This window comes from Penaeus japonicus, unplaced genomic scaffold (genome assembly GCF_977035675.1).
Source record: "Penaeus japonicus unplaced genomic scaffold, GWHDUDI00000001_assembly GWHDUDI00000008, whole genome shotgun sequence".
Classification (NCBI taxonomy): Eukaryota; Metazoa; Arthropoda; class Malacostraca; order Decapoda; family Penaeidae; genus Penaeus; species Penaeus japonicus.
This window is the reverse complement of record NW_028234410.1, coordinates 24668718-24676217: the sequence shown is the minus strand read 5'-3', so window position 1 is coordinate 24676217 and position 7500 is coordinate 24668718. Positions and strand designations below refer to the sequence as shown.

Here is a 7500-nt window from a genome sequence, read left to right as displayed (position 1 = left end):
CAATGACACAGAGGCTATCTCGGGCCAAGTTGCGTTAAACAAAAGGTTTGTTCGAGGTAAATAGCCGACGAAATGAGAGTTTCCCAAAAATTCGAGAGAACTTAAAGACTTGTAGACGACATTCAACAGGCGGCCGCCGTGGAGCGCGAGAATCCCGTTGGCGGACGTACGACTAATTTCTAATTTCAATGATGCGTCTCTCTGATGAGAATATGCAGGCTTTATTCCATGTCGTAATGAGAACTTGTAATTAAAGTTCACCTTGGTTCAAAGAGATGCATTTCATTATCGTCTCAACCTTTTGTATATGCCCCTCTGTACTGCCGTATGTGCTTAAATACAATGCCTTTCCTACCATACAAAAAAAAATAGATATATATCATCGACAAGAAAATAGAACCCAGTAGATCACTCTCTCTTACGCGCAGATGTTAAAAGAAACTAAAAGCACTGATGGTCTTTCGAATAAGAAAAAGATCGTTTGGGCAGGTACGACAACATAGGTATCGAGGGGGACAGAAGCGGAGTCTTGTTCCCCGCTCAGTTGTGTTGCGGGAGTGGAAAGTCCTTGTGCTCGCTCCGGATCGCCCTACCTGTTGAGCAAAACCCGCATGGATGTTAGTGTGGAGTCTTGTTGGACGGTTTTATGTGATATTGATATGTGAAGGATGCAAAAGGAATTTCATCTTTTATTTTATTTCTTTTTTTATTATATGGGATGGAGAGCTATATGTTTCAGATGATAGATGGAAAACCACATATTCCGTAAAGAAATAAAAAAGGTAAGGAGTTCTACAACCCCCACAAGATGCATCAGGTATAATTATTTATTTTACATTATTCCAGGGAAGAAGAAAAATAGATTAGTAAGATTTACGAAAGCAAGCATCGCCTGGCGTTCTTTATGATCCAATCTCTTTCAGCTCTTTAGAACGGACTCGTCTCATCATCATAACGGAACATTAACCGGAGACCGGATTACTCAAAACGTTCCAGCCATCATGAAATAAGTGGCGGACATCTGCGGTCCCTATCAAAGGAAACGATTTTGATCGCACCCCATGAGGTAGTGCTGTATGATGTTATACCGTTGAAATGCTAACAACAACGCTCATCATGACTAACTTCGTGTATGACATGCCGTGGAAACTGGTAGTCTAATCTCATCCTATGGATAATGACCTCGGCGCTTCACGATCTCATCTCAGACCAGTATCAGAGGTTCATTTCTTCATGTCTTTTGATATCCATACCTACAAGCCAAAAGAGGGGTTCTCATTTATTCTCAGCGTCAGAAGAGCTCAAGACCTGGTCGTAGAAAAACCGTTTCACTGAAGGATTTTCCTCTCCAGATTCTGCTTCTCGGTCAGTAAGCTCATTCCTATACATGAGTGGCTAGGACACATATTTACACGTTTGCCTTTTACTTCAGCGAATACGAAGGTCATTAGATATGTATTGCTATTAGGCATGAAACACAGTCACACTTGCCAAGCTAAGTCTTCCACAATGGCGATAAAAGCTGCCTGTAAGAAATAAAGAATAATGCAGTTTTAGCAGTATTAACTATATAACAACAGCTCTGACCTTAACACGTACCTCTGGCCAAAGCGCTATAACAAGTAATGAAAGTCACAGCTTAAATGGTTTAGTTTAGGATAAGTCTCTCTTTCTCCTATGCCTACAACGCCGGCTTTAGACTCGACCGAGACTGATGAAATAGACTTTGCTAAGACGAGTTTAATACGGATAGTCTTACTAAACCGTGGACGTGTTTTTATGATATTGTTCTGCTTTTCTCAAAGTGAAAAGTGAGCACGAACCATTGGAGCCGTAGGATTGTAGTTTAGTGGCTCCCTATCTTGATGGTTGTTTTAGTCGTCTCTGGTTTGATAGTGGTCTACCGATCACTCCTAACAACAACAAATAAAGAAATTTGACAAGTGTTTCATTTTTAAACAGTTCGAAAGTTTGAAGCTAATTGTCAGCTTGGAAAAATAAAAAATAACGGGATGATATAGTTGCATATTAATAAATTCATATATATTAAAAGGTTTATTATGGCAAATATATTTGGTCATTCAATTTAGCAGTCCTTAATTAAATATGTATGCGCGCGCGCGTGTGTGTGTGAATGAAATATGTACAGATATATATGTATATATATATACACACATTATGTATACATATATATACATTTATATTATATATATATATACATATGTATGTATGTGTATATATATATATATATATATATATATATATATATATATATATGTATATATATACATATATATACATACTTATATACATTTATATTTATATATATATATATATATATATATATATATATATATATACACATATATATACATATACATACATACATACATCCACATGTATATACATATATTTGTTCACAGTTTACTCTGATATGGAACATGGTCGACTTCTATTTAACGTCTGAAATAAAAAATCCAAAAATGAAATGCTTTATTTTTAGCTAAGGATATAAAAATGCGTCTATGTGTATATATATATATATATATATATATATATATATATATATATATATATAGATGTGTATATATATGTATATATATATATATATATATATATATATATGTGTGTGTGTGTGTGTATGTATGTAGGTGTTTATAGATATATATTTATAAAGATAGATAAATCTATGTAAAGATACATATATATTTACATTCATATATATATATATATATATACATACATACATATATATATGCATGTGTGTGTATATATGTATATATATATATATATACATGTATGTATGTATGTATATGCATATATTTTTTTATTTATATATATATATATATGTATATGTATATATATATATGTTTTTATATAGATAGATAAATGTGTGTGTATATATATATATATATATATATATATATATATATATATACATATGTATATGTGTGTTTGTGTGTGTGTGTTTGTATATTTATGTGTATATATATTTATTCATTTATTTATTTATATGATTATATGTATAGTGTGTGTGTTTGATATATATATATATATATATATATATATATATATATATATATATATATATATGCCATATATTTATGCACATATTATGTTTATTCTCACACACACAAACACACACACACATATACATATCCATATGCATATATATACATACAATTGTAAACATATATTTGTACTTTTTAATCTACTTAATAAGATAATTAGTACTTTTTACTGGATCGTAATGGCATTTGATCGAAGCTTCATTTGGTCGCGAGCTCCTTTCCTGTGCCACTCTTGAGGCTGGAGACCATAATAGTCTTGGCCTCATCTAAAACAATGGACTTCATGCCCTTCCAGCTGCTATCCCTTTTCTCGTCCCCCCCATTTTTTTACATATATATATATATATATATATATATATATATATATATATATATATATGTGTGTGTGTGTGTGTATACATATAGATACACATATATACATATATATGTGCATATATATATATATATATATATATATGTATGTATGTATATATGTAATATATATATACATATGTATATAGACATGTATATGTTTATGATTATAAAGGTATATATATATATATATATATATGTATATGTTTATATATATATATATATTAAACAATCGTATGTTTTATCAAAAGCTGATTTTTTATCTGATGTAGATGGCTTGAACTTCCCTCTTTGTAAAGATAAAGAAAGTGGAAATTCCAAGGTGAAAAAGAGCTAAAGGTTGGTGAAAAGGAAAATAAAAGAAAGACGAAAGGAAGGCGCACAGAAGTAAAGGAGGAAAGGGAGTCCGATGTCAGGATAGAGAAAGAAACAATAGTGACGGTGATGATAATCAATGATATATATATATATATGTATGTATATATGTATATATATATATATATACACAAAAATTTGTACATTTATATGTATGTATATTTGTGCATTTGTATATATGCATATATATATATATATATATATATATATATATATATATATATATGTACATGTCTGTGTATGTATATATGTATATGTATATATGTACATATACATACATATATAAGTGTGTATACATTTACATTTATATGTATGTATATATATATATATATATATATACATATATACTGTATATGTATACATGCATACACACACATATATATATATATATATATATATATATATACATATATATATATATGTAAATATGTATATATACATTGTATGTGTGTTTACATATATATATTTTACATATTCATACATACATATACATTTATGTATATATAAATACATAGATAGATATGTATGCATATGTATATATGTACATATATATTTGTAGATTATTGGAAAAGTATTTATATGTCCCATATCTTTGTCATTCCTCTTCATATTGCTATCTGTTGCTAGGCAGAGGGCGGTAATAGAAATGCCATGGATAAGGCAGAGGGGAAGGGGAAATGAGAAAACAAAGACGGAGAAACAGACATATGGTCAAAGGAAGAGTAAGAACTTCAGTTCAAAAGGATATGAAGAGGTCCATAAGGAGGTAAAATGTAATGAAAAGGATGAAGAGAAGTGGATATATATACATGCATAAACTCATACAGTGCTCTCTTCTCCCTAACCTCTCGTCTGCTTTCTCAATGTCTTTTTCTCTCTCTAAGCCCTTTTCGTCTAACTGAATGTTCACCGTTCCGTATTCGGACGAGCAAAAAGTAATTCGCAGAAAACTTCAACGTGTTCGAACGAGTGAGCTTTGAATCCGGCGATTTCATACTGCGATAAAACACTGATTTTGAATTTAAAATGGAATAAATTCGGTGACGTTTTTTTCGTGTGCGCATAAAATCAGTACGAATTGAAATTATACCACTGTAACGACGTTCATGATAGGGGTCTATGTATAACCATAATCAGGGATTCCACAACGAATCATGAAATAGATATAAGAAGATGAAATAACTCAACTAAAATATTGAAGCAAGCCCGAATACTGCACGTATAATGATGTGTTATGTGACTGCATGTTAAGTTTTGGTAGATTTTACCATATATAGATTTTATGATTTCTGAATTTCAGGCATTGCATTCACCGAGATATGAACAGTTGTCTCAGAGGTTATCCTCAGGAAGCAATGGTCTTCAGAAAACCCACACAAATGTTTGCACTTTTTCTACTTACTATTGTGGCTTATGCCTTTTGCTTATGGCTTGTCCTGAACTTTTGACTTTCTTTAAAAAATATTGAATATCACTACTCCAAGGTGTGAAGAAGAAACATTAGTTTATAACGCTCTATTCATAATCTTCTGTATCTCGCATTCCTTTTTTCATCTTTCTCTATCTCCCCCTTATTAATTTCGCATATTAATTCATCTTTCTCTCATCACAATACTGATGGTACGCTTCGTCCAAATCTTTCCCAGCGTTTCTTGTACGGATGTAGTTTGCTCTTGGCGTGGTGCTACGTCGAGCTCCTTTGTCTTGTTTGTAATTGTCGTGTGTTTTACTCTTGAACGAGATCGTTTCCTGTTCACGAGCGAGTTGTCAGTTGTTTATGGGTAAGTTGGTACCACCTTTGTTATCTATATTGCCGTGCCATGAAGAAAATTGTGTGGGGATGCACACCCACTCAAGCGTGCGTATGAGTGTACGTACACGTGTGTGTGTGTGTGTGAGAGAGAGAGAGAGAAAGAGACTGCCTGTCTGAATCCTCGAGCCAAGGGAGATGGAAGTGAAATTAAGTAATGTAATTAAGGGACGTTTTGTGGCGGGAACAGAGAAATAGTGTCTTGTCATACGACTGTGACACCATATTTCCTGTTGCCGTTTGAAGTGTTAATGAGTGTCTTTTTTGTAGTAGGTTTTTATATTTTTCACTCCCCCCCCCCCTCTTTTTCCGTGTGTGTGTTTCTCTCTCTAAAAGTCATATCATACGAATGTATCTTAATATATAAAGCGATCATTTCCCGGCGCGTGTGTTGGGCTCTGCTAGAGGTTATAGGTGGAAGTGGAAACGAGGTTGTGTGGTCAGGGAGGGTGACGGGTATTTTTGTGTTTGGATATGTAGATGGAGACTGACTTACTTGTGGTGGTTTATTGTTTATATGATTAGCATATTTGTGCATCCGTGGACAGACTCAGGCATACTCTCTCTCTCTCTCTCAAACACACACATACACGCTCATGTATACGCACCCAAACTATATAATAAGATAACAAGTTATTGTATTATATATCAGCGTGTTACAATGTGAAGTGCTTTCTCTTTCGCCACCATGTGAACATATACATGTCATAACTATGGTGTATGCAAAGTGCATTCCACTGCTGCCTAAACTGTAAACAACTTGGTGTTCTTTACTATGGTGTAAGCGGACTATGGTAAGAGTCCTTTGGTTTATGTGGGAAACAGATTTGTACAGATGGAGGGGGTAGTAACTAAGGAGAGACAGGGAATCCTAAGTGGTGATCAAACGGAGTGACAAGCACGTGCGAGCGCAGGACAAAGACGTCCTCACTCCCCAAGAGCTGGTGCTAGAATTTGGGTTGGAAGGAAAGGCAAACTAACGAGCTGGTAATTTCATGAAATATTGTCTGCATAGCTACATTACAAGGTTTCGTTACATGGTAGGTGTGACGTGCAAAAGTAATTCCATATAACCTAAGGCACGCGATATATGTGGGTCACAACGTAAAAAGCATACAACAATATGGAAGGATCATATTATATAATATTGGGTTATCGTTTGCTAGCAGTAGCAGAATTGGCATCGCCATATGAATTGTACTCATGAGATTCTTACTAGTGCGACGCCAAGGATATTTTCATATACCCAGATGGAGTCAGAGTACTAAACTTATTAACATGGTTCACAGGCCATTAATTGCAATACATCCGATAATTGTATTATAGCCTCCTCCTCCCCCCCTTTTGCCTTATTCTGTTCTCGCCTGTCTGCAAGCACTGCTAAGGTACAGGCACTTACTGTTGTAGGTGCAAATGAGCTGTTAGGTGACTTGCTCATTCGACGAGTTAAATGAAGGCCGGGGCAGTGTGGCACATTAATATAATCATTCAATAACTTGTTATCGCCTTATATATTGTTCATCGTAGGATTCTAAAGGTCGGAGTGGAAGGGAACTCTAACCCAACCTCTATGTAACCTAACATTCACATGGCGATGCCAATTTCGCTACTGCCAGCAAACGATCACCCAAAATATAATATATTATGATCCTTCTGTTCGCTGTATGCTTCGTGCAGTGCAATCTCCTTTAAGTGAATAATTTAATCAACATTCAGGAGAATCAGATAGTGGATTATGGACAATATATAGTGAAAATTGTACAGTGAACATAATATTGATATATTGAATGTATAAAGTTACAGGGAGTTATAGATAGAAGTGGTATTCCTTATCTGAATTGATATATCACCTCGTCGCTACTCTACAACTCAAAAAGGATTCTCTTGGATCTA

At 33.9% G+C, this 7500-nt stretch overlaps 1 protein-coding gene across 1 annotated transcript in view; it reads left to right on the top strand.

The window, feature by feature from the left end:
* Positions 1-551: 551 nt before the first annotated feature.
* The window catches only part of LOC122257199 (uncharacterized), a gene marked incomplete at its 3' end in the record, with an annotated part of 254235 nt that continues 247286 nt past the window's right edge, over positions 552-7500 (top strand). Inside the window, 1 exon segment of the mRNA XM_086538807.1 lies at positions 552-617.